Source organism: Episyrphus balteatus, chromosome 1, assembly GCF_945859705.1.
Source record: "Episyrphus balteatus chromosome 1, idEpiBalt1.1, whole genome shotgun sequence".
Lineage (NCBI taxonomy): Eukaryota > Metazoa > Arthropoda > Insecta > Diptera > Syrphidae > Episyrphus > Episyrphus balteatus.
In genome coordinates, this window is record NC_079134.1 from 126,128,237 (window position 1) to 126,143,116 (window position 14,880).

The window sequence follows — 14,880 nt, forward strand, 5'->3', positions numbered from 1 at the left end:
TTCCAATATTTTTGAGGTTATAGAAAAATATTGTTTGAGTAAAAGTTGTAGACATTTATACTACCTACAACTTTTGCATTTGACTTTTTTCGATAGGACGTCTAGCTTTGACAGAAATCGTAAAAAACCATGATTTTTGACACCCACCCAACTTTTTCGCCCACCCACCCCCTTTCCCCCAATTTTTTTGTGGGCAATTTATTTTTCCCCTTTCATATACCATTTATCCTAAATTTTCCCACCACCCATATGCTGCTAATAATTTTTTTATTTTCAAAAATTATTGGCACTGGTCTATTAGTTTCGTTGTAATGAATGAATAACACTCAACTTTTTATTAATTTTTAAATAAGAACATACACAAACTCAAAATTGATTATTCTATCATATTCAAGGAACCAAAAAATAATAAAAACTCAGAAAAAATAACCTTTAAATTTAAACTATAGTTATCACATTTATTCGTTGAAAAGAAAAACAAAAAACAAGAAAAATTCATTTAAAATATAACTTAGAAAAATGGAATTCATACCATTTATGCTTCTCAGAGTAAAATAGATTTATTTTGTGATCAACCTATATTTCTAGACATTAAATACAAATGTTAACAAATTGGATGTTCTTCATGTACCAGGAGCGTTAATTGGTGTAAGCAGCTTGACTTTAATTTCTATACCGTTTAAGCGGTATATAATCGAGTTCTCATCGAGATCAGTCTAGTACTCGTAGAACTTGAAAAATTCAGTAATTTTTTTTTTATCTTCAATAATATTGTACATATTTCCATTTTTTTTCTTTAATTTTGCCCACAATTGGTAGTTTCATTCTTCTTTTTATAAGAAAATTACGATTTATTAAATGAAACACATTAAAGTTTCCTTAAAATGTCTGATACAAACTGCTGGGGGCGGTTTTTAACATGTTCAAAAGTGCCCCAACTCAGTTGTTCAAAACTGCCCCAACTGTGTCAACGACATAAAATGTTGAATAAATATTTAACATTAATATATTCATTCAAAAATACACTCTGATTTAGTTTAAAATTTACTAAGCATTAACAAAAATTGTATTGCACAGAGAAAAATAGACCACATAAAATAGAACAAAAACAATAAGATTTCTCTATGGTTTTCATCCAAGAAGGAAACCTTATTAAAACAATCGGGTTTTCCTTATTGTTTTAAAATCTGCAAAAAAATAAAAAAAACGATGACCAGGCTGGGAATCGAACTGGAGACTTCAAATCATTAGTCGCCCACCTTACCACCTGAACCAACCTGCCATGAAAATATTGATCGCGATTTTTGTTCTAGTGCTAAGTTTCAAAAAAATCAACTTTTCAGTCAAATTTTAATAAGATTTTCTCTATAAAAATAATAAGAAATCTCCTTAAAAAAACCTTATTAATCGTTGATTTTAATAAGATTTGCTTATGAAATGTATGGACGGTAAAACAATATGGCAATCTGTTAGTTTTTAGCGGGTCATATTTTTCTCTGTGTGCGTTTTGAAATCACGCACCAAATTTTTTTTAAACTCTTACAACTAAAAAACTGAAATAATGCAATACCACTATAAAAATCACCTTCCACCTATAAATCTGAAAGCCAGCTGAGATAACCAAGGAAAGTCATTGACGTTTATGGATATGGTGTTGAAGGGTTCCAATATCGAATAACTTCTAAAAAAGATTGATAAACTAAAATTTTATATGCAGTGTTCAAATGTGCCCGTGTTCAAAACTGCCCCACTCTCCCCTATATAAAAAAAAATGTTTGCAAAAAAAAAAGGAAAAAATGTGAATATCAGTCCCTTTTTCGATTAACAAAAATTAAAGGTATGATATTTGACTAAATTTTTGTAATAATCCAGTAAGCATTTAACATATTAAATAAATAAATAGGCATTATTATCTTTCAATTAAGCCATCGAAACCTAAAAAAATATTTAATGGAATATTTTTTACGAATTTTTAAAAATATACATGAGAGTAACGCTGGGTCCAAAAGGGTTAAATAAAAATAAAAAGCTAGAACGACTACTGCACTCTTGCGCCATTATTTTATTTGTTTGAAATTTTTTTCAATTTCACTTGCTAAATGCTTGTGTTCAGCTTTCAGCATTCAACTCGGTCTGCTCAGTTATTTTATTCTGAGTCCATCGATGGTGCTCTGAACTAGCTCAGAATACGTTCAGAACGAAAAAAGAAACACAAATTTGAAGCTCTAAATGTTCAGAATTAAAAAAGAAATACAATTTTTAGGAAGAAAAAAAAAGTCGCTATTATGAAATTAGTGAAAAGGTCGCTTTAAATAAAAAGTTTAAACTAAAGTCGCTTAACGGTACGGTAACGCTGGGCGGATGATCTAAGAAAATTAGTCGTAAAAATTCGTGTCTCAAGGTAACCGCTGCCGAGAAGTTGTTGAAACACTCCTTATAGTATCCTGATCTTAGGCCGTGTGTGAATTGCGTTAAATAGTTAACACCGTGTAAAATTTTTGACACCTGAGGTGAACAAAAAAATTTCAACTGTATAGATTATTGTTTAATATTTTTCTCTTCCTCTTTTCTGCCATGAAACTCCTTTTTAATAAAAAAAAAACATTACAAAACCATCTGCAAAAAAAAATTAACTCAAATTTAACCAGGTCCCAGAGCCCAATAAATTTTTAACAGCTGAAAATTTTGTATTCACCTCAATAGTGTCAAAAATTTTACACGGTGTTAACTATTTAACGCAATTCACGCACGGCCTTAGTGTCACTAGGATCAGGATGTGTTGGGTTTCACAAGTTGACGGAAGCAATTTTGTTGTAGTGGAATTTTCAAGCATGTAGGTACTATTTAAATATGAACTCTAAGTAAAGCGCAGTTCTCTTTTACAACAAAACAGCAGCGTTTTCACCAAAAATTATATCCTTAAGCTTATTGAGACGAATATTAATTTTTGAAGTTATACTTCTTATGGGAGGGTGAGTATGAAAATTTACTTTTTGACAAGAATGTCAAAGGGATTATGACGCGATCACCCTGGGTAGCAGGGCTGTCGTTTCACCTTTAAAGTAGGAAGTACTTTAGTTATTAAAAATGCAGTACGCCGCAGTACGGCAAACATAAAACACACAACACGTTGCAAGTTACATGTTTCATGTGGTAAGTTGCATGTGGCAAGTTGAATGTGGCAAGTTGCGTGTGGTAAGTTGCATGTGGCAAGTTGCATGTGGTAATTTCCATGTGGCAAGTTGCCAGGGTTGCAAAAAGCTCACATTTCAGCTCACAGCTCAGCTCAAATTTGAGCTAGCTCACTTTTGAGCTAGGTAGCTGAAAGTGAGAGCCCCCAACTTCCAACGCCTATATCTCGGAATTTTGAAGAAAATGCCAAAAGGTAGCGGGGACTCTAACCTACATTTGAGTATAACTCTCATCCCTGTAGGTCCACGCGTTCTCAAACCGGGAGAACTTAAAAGTAAAAAAAAAAAATTGGCACGATTCTAAAAAAATAGGCATGATGTGGCGGTTTAACATGGAAGGCGATTTTTTTAAAATCTGATAATGTGCAAAGCGTAGGCCCATGACACAAGCTATCATTTGGCATCACTTCTCTCTTGCTCTCAAGCCGTTTAGCTTCTATTAGTGTTCAAAGATTCGGGGATTTTTCGAAAAAAAATTTTACCCCAACTTTCAAAGGCGATTTTCTCGGAATTTTGAAAAAAATCGAAAAACCGGATTATACCACTATCGGGTAGCTGAGAATATAAGCTTTCATATGGCACCACTCCCCTGTCTCTAGATAAAAGCGTTCGAACGCCTATATCGCGGAAATTTGAAGAAAATGAAAACAATTTTTTTGATGCCAAAAGGTAGCGGGGCTCTAACCTACATTTATAGCGGGAACTCTAACCTACATTTGGGTACAACTCCCATCCCTGTAGGTCCACGCGTTCTCAAACCGGGAGAACTTAAAAGTAAAAAAAAATTAGGCACGATTCTGATAAAATAGGCATGATGTGGCGGTTTAACATGGAAGGCGATTTTTTAAAAATCTGATAATGTGCAAAGCGTAGGCCCATGACACAAGCTATCATTTGGCATCACTTCCAAAAATTGCTCTCAAGCCGTTTAGCTTCTAGGAGTGTTCAAAGATTCGGGGATTTTTCGAAAAAAAATTTTACCCCAACTTTCAAAGGCGATTTTCTCGGAATTTTGAAAAAAGTCGAAAAACCGGATTGTACCGGAATTTTTTTTTATGATAAAAAAAGAAATATTTTACTAAAAAAATAGAAATATATGTATTTACTATTAAAAAAACCAAGAAAAAAGATCACGAAAAATTATCTGTTATATTCTTATAAAATTACCATATCGCACATTTTATGCGCAATTCATTTACTTTCGTTAACCATATATCGTACGTTCTGAACCACCCAACATGAGTAAATTTCACAGAATAAATTGAAAACTACATGGACGCAAGGAGGATGAAAGAATTAATTTATTGTTCACTTGATAAAAATGTAAAAAAACTAAGTGTGAATTAATTACTTCATAATAGAAATTAAAAATATCAAATGAAATTCATTTACATATACTGAATGAGAAGTATAACTTCAGTCGCGTGTACATGTGTACACACACTCTTTTTTTTTTTTAATTTTAAAAATTCATAAACGTAAAAAAATGTTGCCCACACAATCCTCAAATATCTACTTTGTAGGTATTTAGCCCATCCCTGCAATCATACGGCTATAACGAAAGGTAAGGGTATTCTTTATTCTATTACAGTTTAATGATAAAAACGATTAAATGCACACTAAAATTCTCTTTTTATTGGCGTGATAAGATACAAAAAGAAAAAAAAAAAATCACCACTCGTTTTTTAATGCGAAAAAATATCCCAAAAAATTAAGGATTACACGTTAATTCAGTGGAAAATGCCAATCAATCAGATACCGTATTAGGATAATCAAGCAAAAAAAAAAAATGCCTTTTCTGCCACTGAACACTGATTAAGATTATTCTAAAGGAATTTTACCCTTTTTTAGAAAGAACCGAAAAACACCCTTCCACAAGGGGTGCTGCACTACACAGCAATGATCATTCATCAATCAAATCTGAAAGATGAAACACACAATTCCCTCATTGACATCTTTTGACATAGAAACAAGCATTCACTCTATACAACACACACAAACAAGCTATAAAAAAAATAATGCAACAAAAACATCTGCCTCTTGTGTTCGTAAACCGTTAGAAAAAAACATCAACATCATCATAGAAAACCTCGACTATTTTCAAAAAGTGTTGTTCCAACCCCTACTTAAAATATTTCTCTCATATTGAAGGTAAGTGCATTGAAGAAAGGTATATGTAATTATATTGCACTACACGAAAAATAGAAATTCAAAATGCATGTTTTTTTTTCCCTCTTGGCAACTATTATACCGAAAAATAAATTTAGTGAGAAAGATCGAAATTTTTTGTATAGAACCTATTCACTTTGTTCATATTAAATAAATTCAAAATTAAAAATGTCAACCCTTTTGTATTATTTCGATGGGCAAAATTATTTTTTCTTTATTATTCACAATTGCACTTGGTTAGGCAAAGGCATGCACCATCATCATGTAAAAAAAAAGGGTTGATTTTGTTTTCACACAGCAAAAGCAAAGCATCGTCAACCCTTTAAAATGCGTTTAATAGGCGTTAATACACCACTCGACTATTGGGTGTGCATTTCAACAAACTAAAGATGAGTTTTGAGATAAATCAAAATAATCGGTGACATAAAACCCACGATTTGAAGTCAAAACGTGAAGTGGCAACATAAATGAATGGTCAGTTTATTCTTTAAAAAAAGGGGTTTAAAGTACAATAAGATAGGGTTCTAAAATTTGCAAAATAGGTAGGTACAATGCTTTTTGCAAAGTAGGTATATGATTTAAGTTGTTCCTAACAATTGCTACCAACTTTTTTGTTTCAAGTAGTTTTTGGTAACTTTTTCAAAAATTGAGGTTTACATTATTATATGGAGGCATAAACTATACACGTTCGAAGACAACAGCAAAAGTAAAATTTTTTAATTAATTAAGCTGGCCAAAGCAAAATATGTTAACTTGTTTATTTTTGAAACAAAGTATGGTATTTTATTTTGTTCTGTCACGGGTGGGACAAAAAAAAAGGGATTTCAAGAAAGGGTATAAGAAAAATATTTAAACTACAGATAGGTAGATGTCAAGTTATTTTATTTTTGCTCTGTAATAACATAAAAATTATTTCAAATACCTTTCATGCTGTTAAATGATCTTATATAACAGCATGAAAGGTATTTGAAATAATTTTTATGTTATTACAGAGCAAAAATAAAATAACTTGACATCTACCTATCTGTAGTTTAAATATTTTTCTTCGTAAACTAATACAATTTTGTAGGGCATACTTCTAATCACTTTCTTATGAAAAGAATCAAATTCTTTTGAGTTTATTTGAACATTTTATTAATAAATATTGCTTAAACTTTAGATAAACCAAATAAAAAAATTCAAAATTAGGAAAAATATCAATCCAAAAATTTTATGAAAAGTTTTTTTTTTCAAAATTTAACTTTTTTTAAATTTAAACAATATAATTAATAAAATGTTCAAATTAACACAAAAGAATTTGATTTTCTATTTTGATTTCCTATTTTCATAGCTTTTCTAAACTGATCTCAAAAATAAGAAAACAAAATTTTTAACAAAACAAACTTAATTTCTTTGTAGAGAATTGAATGAAGTTTTTAAATATGTCCTTAAATTTTCTGTAAAGTGATCCGCTGTTGAGATATTGATAGTCAAAGTCAAAAGTATAGTCTTTGGTTTGATTTTAAAAATTATAATCGTTTTAAGCCTAGTATACGCTGCTGAAGCGAAACGAAAAAAACAGTTCCAACGATTTATCTATTTTACCATTTGAAATAAAATATTTAAACTTTTTTGTTTTGTCATTATAAGATTACTTTTCACTGAGATACAGTCTATCAAAAATCACTAAAACAAATCACGAATTTTGTTTGTTCTCTTAATTTTTGTGTATTAAAACTGCACACTTAGCCCAGTCGGGATGTACAAAAAATTAAGCTGAAATGGAAAAAATTAGACCGTGCAATTTTTTTTTCATAGGACGATAGAGGGGATCACTGAGAGCTTAAAACCAGTTTTTCGGGAAAATCGACATTGTGCTTAAGCCGCCATCTTGGATTAAAGGTAAAACACGTTTTAGTGAATAACTCGGCCATTTTTGATTTTTGACAAAAATTATATATATAAAACTTGTAGAAAATTTTATTTTCTATAACTTTTGTCTTAATAAATTTTTCTATATGACCCATATTTTTCGAATTAATTTGAATAAACTATACCCCTACTCAGCTTAAACTTTATACCCGCTTTGATTATAGATTTTAAAATCAACGCAATATGGGAGTGTTTTTATATGTTTTTGAAGATGATAAATCTAGCTGTATTGTTAGTTTTTGCAAATTCCTGAAATTTTATAAACAAAAGGAACTATCTCAAAATCGGTAAGTGTCGTTTTAAACAAAATTAGTAAATATTATAATTGATGTCTAGCAAGACAATTAAGTCTTTGAATTTTTCAAATCGGTTCATTAATGCCTGAGATATGACCAATTGTTTATAATAAAAGCTTAAAAGAGAGAGTGAGTTATAAACCATTGGTCATATCTCAGGCATTAATGGTTTTAAGCTCTCAGTGATCCCCTCTATCGTCCTATGAAAAAAATTGCACGATCTAATTTTTTCCATTTGAAATGTTTAATTCGACTGGGCTACTTTTTTTTTTTTTCAATATGCCTCCAAAATATAGATTGCATCAATTTTTTACACATAAAAGGTCAAAACACTTTCAATCCCCTTATACACTTGTTTAAAACAATAAACTTAGTTGAAAATTGACCCCATTAGAATTTTTGCACTGGCTGAAGGTAATGTTTAGGTACACAACATTTCGTTTTCAGCTTGTAGCCAGGGGCGTATACAGGTTTGCTTCTTGGGGGGGGTCATGCCAATTTTTTTTTTTTTTTTTCAAAAGTTTTGATAGCAGGCATAAACCTGAAAATGGGCTTTTTGAATTATTAAACATTAAAATTTGTGCGTCTTGCATTTCGAATCGAAAAGTTCCGAATGTAGTTCTAAAAATAACCAAACAAAAACGGTATGAGATTCGTTTAAGTTTAGCGTTAAGCCTTAAAGCCTAGAACGCTGCTGATGTGAAACGAAATTTTTCGTCGATCTCCACGAGGACAACGAAATGCTTGCGAAATCTGGACCGAAAAATACTCAAAAATTGCAAAACATAAGTGAAAAAAAGCAAACACGCATCGCAGAAAGACATGCAATGACAAAATGAACAACAAAAACAAACAAAAAAAATCAAAATGTCATTTTTCCACACACAATGAATGTCCCCGGCAATTGTTTGTGTGCGAAAAAGAAGTTTAGACTTTCAATTTCGTTGTGCCGAACAGCGTACTACAGAACGAAAAGTTGAACGAAATTTTTGGTTTACCATTTCGTTGTTTTATTTTTGTATGGGATTTTTCGTTTCTTATCAGCAGCGTACTAGGCTTTAACTTTGACCAATTGAGGCTATCCTCTCCTAAAAATAAAATGTACTGTACGAGTACTTCGATTGAATAATTTGCCTTAAAACAACTGTTCATTGTTTTCCGCTAGCCCAGAAAGTTAAAATAAAAATCGTTTTTACTTAATAACAGTTTTAACTTTTGAATTAAAAGTCTTCCTAACCTCAGGCAAACGAATCGCAAAGTTTTGTAAAAAAAATTGCATTTGAAAATATAATTTTTTTTTAATTTTGTTTTAAAATTGAATAGGAATTTAAAATACCTCTATTAAAATAGTAAAGACAAAAAAAATTATTTTGGCGATATTTTCGAATTCGTCCGTTTTCAGGTATTAATCAGCGATTTACAATATAAAAAACATTCAATTTTAAAGTTCAAGTGACCTCAACTCCAAATTTATAAAGCGTTTGAGGTCACTTGAACTTTAAAATTGAATTATATTCAATCGCTCCACTTAAAATAGAAATAATTTAAATAATTTTTATTATTTTTGTTATTTTTTTCTTCGTTAAAAAACATTCAGTTATATTTATTAGATAATGTTGCTTACATTGCTTCTATAATTGGCTGGCCATTGATGATTAACAAATCGATAGTTGTTTTAAAAAATGCAACAGATCTAGCAAATTTAGTATGTACAAAATACTGTCATATTCTGTAAGCAAACAAAATTCACCAAATTTTATCAGACGAATGTATTGAACTGGAACATTGCAAATGATATCCTTCTTTAACATTTTGCCGATGACGAATTTTATCAACAGAATTGACCTCCACACAGCAAGGCCACAGAAAGCTTCCCTATTTAAAACATATTTTATTCACTTCATCATATAAAAAAATAGAAGAAATGGCTGCTTCTTTTATTTGCTGGTAAGCAGTGTCTTGCCCTTAAGATATTATTTTTGTGTACCTACCAGATTCAATTTCTTTTAAAAAGCTTTGAATATAATAGGTTCGTATCCGGACCACATCCCCAAAATATGGTAAAATAGTTTGTTTGAATACCAAAAACTTTTTTTACTTTTAATTTTCGTTCATTTTCAAAATTTCAACATTTTGAAAATAACACCGGCACACAAAATAAAATAAAATGCACGACTGGGGTCGCACGTACTTGCTCTTATACTAAAGTAACTCTTATGTTAAAGCTTTTTATTCCAGAAAATTAGGAAAATTTTATTATTTGATATTTTCAAGAAATTTCATAAGAAGTGTAAAAAAATAAAATCTGTTTTTATAATTAATTAAACACCGTTTTAAATGATGTTTTTCAAAAAACCAAGTATGCCATTTTATTACTTGTATAAAAAGGTATTTTTAGAAAAAAAATTTCGAAAAACGTTAGAGCCGTTTTTTAAAAAAATAATTTTTTATATATAAAAAATTTCTAACATTTTTCAAAAAAAAAGTTGGTATGCCATTTTTAAGAAATAATTGATTTACGCATAAAAACGAAATTTCAAAATTTTTCACTAACTCGTTTTCAAAAAATTGATTTTTCAAAAAAAAGTTTTGAAACATTTTTTAAAAATCCAAAAATTATTTTTTTGAAAATTTTCTAAAATTTTAATATTACTATTACTTAAACGCTTTTGTATAAAAATTTTCGTTGAAATCGGGTTAATCTTGTACGAGATATTCAAAAACCAAAAAAACCGTTCTATGGCAGGTACCGTTAATAACTTTACAAAAAATATTTTTTTTTATTTCAAAAGTTGGCTCTTATGGTAAATACTAAACACAAAAATTTTAATCAAAATCGTTAGAGCCGTTTTTGAGTTATTTGGTTTGAATTGAGAAATTTGTATGGGAGGTACACTTTCTAAGAGAGATAAAAAAAAAACAAAAAAAAACCAACTTTCAGAATTCCATAAAAATCATCTGTACCAAATTTGAAGAAAATCCGTCCACCCGTTTAGGCTGTGGAAATGTGTACAGATGGACGTACAGACGCACAGACGCACAGACGCACAGACGCACGGACGGAATTGCGAGACCCACTTTTTTGGAATTCTCCATCATCGTAATGTTGGTTTTGATTAAAACCTCAAATTTTTTTTTCGACACGAAACCAATACTTGCCCTATTGAGCAAGTAAAAAGTGTCATGTACCAGGAACCAGACCTATCTTTCTATATATTTTTTTGGGGCACGCTGAATCCGAATTTCAAGTCCGTTTGACCCTGTCACCCTCCTGTTTTGAGTAAAATGCAAAAAACTCAAAAAAAGGAAGTTTTTGCCTTTTTTGGGGTCTTTTTTACATTTTTCTCAAAACTGGAGGGTGACCGGGCAAAACGGACTTGAAATTCGGATTCAGCAGGTCCAAAAACATATAGAAAGATGGGTCTTGTTCCTGGTACATACAACTTTTTTTTTGGTGTGCTTTCACTGTCGCGAAATGTCGCTTACATCCCCGGCACACAAAAAAAAAGTTCCATGTACCAGGAACCAGACATATCTTTCTATATGTTTTTGGACCCGCTGAATTCGAATTTCAATTCCGTTTTGCCCGAACACCCTTCAGTTTTGAGAAAAATGCAAAAAACTCCAAAAAAGTCATAAAAATCCAAACAAAATGCAGTCACAGCTCAAAACTGGAGGGTGACCGGGCCAAACGGACTTGAAATTCGGATTCAGCGTGCCTAAAAACATATAGAAGCATAGGTCTGGTTCCTGGTACATGACTCTTTTTTTATTTTGTGTGCCGGTGTAATCTTACTCAAGAGATTTCAGTATCACATAAAAAATTCTTTTTTAAGTTCTGAGTTCTTGGGGGGGGTCATGACCCCGTGACCCCCCCCTTGTATACGCCGTTGCTTGTAGCTACATCTCGTCGCTGTTTTGGAAAACTGACATAACTTAAAAATCTTCAGAAAAGCTGTTTGAAATTTCCTAGTTTGTCAATTTTCCATATACCTACTATTTTCATAAATTGAAGAAAAAGAATAAGCTATGTGATAGGATGCAAATCCTTTAAATTTAAACTGAGTTTACAAAAATTAAGAATTTATTGTTTCCAGTATATTGGTATTAATAACTAAAAAAAACAGTATTTTTGAGTCATGCCAGTTTTATAAACAGCGACGATATGTCAAACAAATTTTAATTCATATAAATAAAACAAAAAATTAATGCCCCGGGTGAGGCTCGAACTCACGACCTTAAGATTATGAGACTTACGCGCTGCCTACTGCGCCACCGAGGCTATGGAAATATAGTGTCCAAGTAGAATTTTCATGGAATGTTATTGAATATACGTTTCTACTGTATTATTGAATATAAGAACGTTTCATAAACTTATCCACATTTTTAACTTAAAGCATTCGCACTTAAATTAGCAAGAAAAAGCTTTAGAAAATATAGCAAGTATTTATATGATGTCTCCTTTCACCACAGTTAACATTTCGCTAGTATTCTCAGTTTTCACCTTCTTTCCGAATAATATTTTATTCATAGAACACAACACAATGGTTCGTGTCTTCGGTAAGACACAGTTTGAGAACTTGTATGTGGTGAGTAAAATTTGGGGCATTGTTTGTTTAAAATTCAAATATGTATTTTTTAACAGTCACAGACAACACTTTTGTTGAGCGATTTAAAAATTTGAGCGGTTGTGTTGGTTGGGAAATGTTTGTGAAATGGTTATAGGAAGTTCAATGAAAACCCCAAATATGAACTGAAAACTAAAGGACGAACGATATCAGGTAGGTATTCGTATTATATTACCTATTATTTTTAATTTTTATTGCGATAGTAAAATTTTACAAAAATAAAGAACATAAGTATAAATGAAGACGCTACTAAATCAAAATCAGTGTATATGAAATTGACAGTGACTTAATCTATTTATTATATTAACTATTTTATTTCAAGCAATTGTATGCATTAATTTCTAGAAAATTAAAACATTTCTACTAAAAAATTAAATTTTCTCCTTCCAAATACAAACAACCAAGTGTATTAAGGTATTATTTCTAAATATACATACTCTATTCTTATGTTACCTATTTTATTTAACATCCTACAGGAAGCAAACAAGCCCTTTGTTATCGTGATTACAGAGTAAACAAACACCTTGCGCTAGTCAGCGGTTAGATTCTTGTCTTATTAATTAAAGGTTAACCCGATCGATGATTTGATTGATTAAATTGAGTAAATAGGTACCAACAGTGTTTAGTTCTCTAAAACCAGAAATTGATTAAATTGATTGATAGTTTAGGTAAATTCAAGCAAATATGCATAGAGCATAGGTACCTTTTCAGTTGCATACAAAGCGGGACGTACCATGCTATCTAGAGAAAAGTCTTAAAGTGGTTGAAGCATGACTTTCCTCTCAAATAAGTAAATAAGAACGGTAAATATAGGCAAAATTTACAGCGTATGCCTTTCTTGGCAAATACATACCAGGAATGTTGCGAATATTCGCATCCGCATCCGCTTATAAAAATGAAAAAAATTAAAGCATTTTTCAAAAAAAAAAAAAACTTGGCATTCCAATGTTTTTAATTTTTTTTTTTTTCAAAATTAATAGGTATCTCAGCTTATACACAGGGGCATTTTAGTTTTGACCCAGACAAAGGACTATACAATACTACATTTTTATTGTTATTGGAAATTGTTGGCATAATATGCGTATCTGTATGGTTTTTTTTATTCTTGATGCCAATGATCATCAAAATATTTTAGTATTTTTTTTTTAAATCTACCATTATTTTAGCAGAATGTTTTGGTACTTGTTGCACAACGTTCTTTTTCCCTTAAAAAAAAAACACTCTTTCACCCAAAATAAACGTTCATGCCGAGTGCAAAAATAATAGAGACAAATAATATAATTAATAACACTGTGTTCAAAAATCAGGTTTCAAAATATACGCTTGCGAAGACCTATCATGTTTTGTAGAGGTAGTCGCACTGATTACGAAACGGAATTTAAAAATTCCCTAACACCTCCAAAATCTGGACTTAGGGGCAAAAAACGGTTTTTTGGACCTTTACCCCTTAAAAAAATTCTAGCTTCGTTAAATTTTTACCCATTTTTGATTATTTCTGATAGAAGATATTTATACCTTTTCGAAACATGTGATTCAATTAAACCACATAGAATTTATAAGCTGTCAAAGTTCAAAAATTCCATTTTTTTTTTGTCATTTTGACAACTTCGACATCAATTTAAAGCATATGTTTTCAAAACAACATGCTGTTTTAAAAATATATTCTTAAATAATATTTATTTCCAATGAAACGAGGTTTTTTTTTAATGAAAATCAGTTCAAAATTGGCTTAGAAAAAAAAATTTTACGATTTCAACCCAGACACAGAATTTCGAACGTTTGGGCACCGAACAAAAATGTTATTTTGGCACGTAGTACGATTACTCGGGCGCCAGGATTTGATAACGGTTTGTTGTAGAGGAGTTCAATACAATCATTTTACTATGGCAGGGGGTCTATCTCACCCCATTTAGGAGGGAGGGGTAATTTTCTAAAAAAAATATTAAAACAAAAAAAAAAAATTATTAAAAAGCAACGGCAACACTTACAGTTATAAATGATGCCATTACCAAAAGGCAGAATTGAACATTTAATTCTTATTTTTAAATCAATATATCTCAACCAATGGTTTTTGAAATAATCGATTTCAAAGCTAAAAATAGACGAAAAAAAATTTAAAAAAAACTCATTAATTACTATTTTTGTCCAGACTGTGAATTTTAATAAAAAAAAAATTGACTCATGTAGAAAAATAAAAATATTAAAAAAAAATAATTTGAAAAAAGAAAAATCTGATAAAATTATTTTTCAATTTTCTCAAAACCTAGAAGGCATAGAAACATAAAGTTTTCACTGTTCGACAAGGAATCAATTGAGACAGTTTTCTACATGAGTCAATTTTTTACATACCGTTTCTTAATCAGTGCGACTAGCTCTACAAAACTTGATAGGTCTCCGCCCGCGTATATTTTGAGTGTTACACAGTGTAATTATTGTATTTCTTACTCAAAGTACTTTCTTCTTATATTTAAAAAATCAAGTTTTTGCTGAGAGAATATGACAAAATGAATTGAAAACATATAGGTTGCATCTTATATCTTAAATCGTCTGTTATTTTTTTAAAGTTTCAGTTTGAAATAAAATTGCATTCAATTATCTGTCCAAAAGGATTTCCATACACTTATACAAAGTTTCCCGATACAGAGCTGTCTCCATTTAAGATTTTGTAATTGTAGAAAATATAAT

At 30.6% G+C, this 14,880-nt stretch overlaps 1 protein-coding gene and 1 non-coding gene across 2 annotated transcripts in view; both read right to left on the bottom strand.

The window, feature by feature from the left end:
• The window catches only part of LOC129906840 (uncharacterized), a 182,591-nt gene that overhangs the window by 66,529 nt on the left and 101,182 nt on the right, over positions 1 to 14,880 (bottom strand). The window lies entirely within an intron of this gene.
• Trnam-cau (transfer RNA methionine (anticodon CAU)) lies at positions 11,777 to 11,849 on the bottom strand. Its single transcript has one exon. It is a non-coding gene; the product is annotated as a tRNA-Met (tRNA).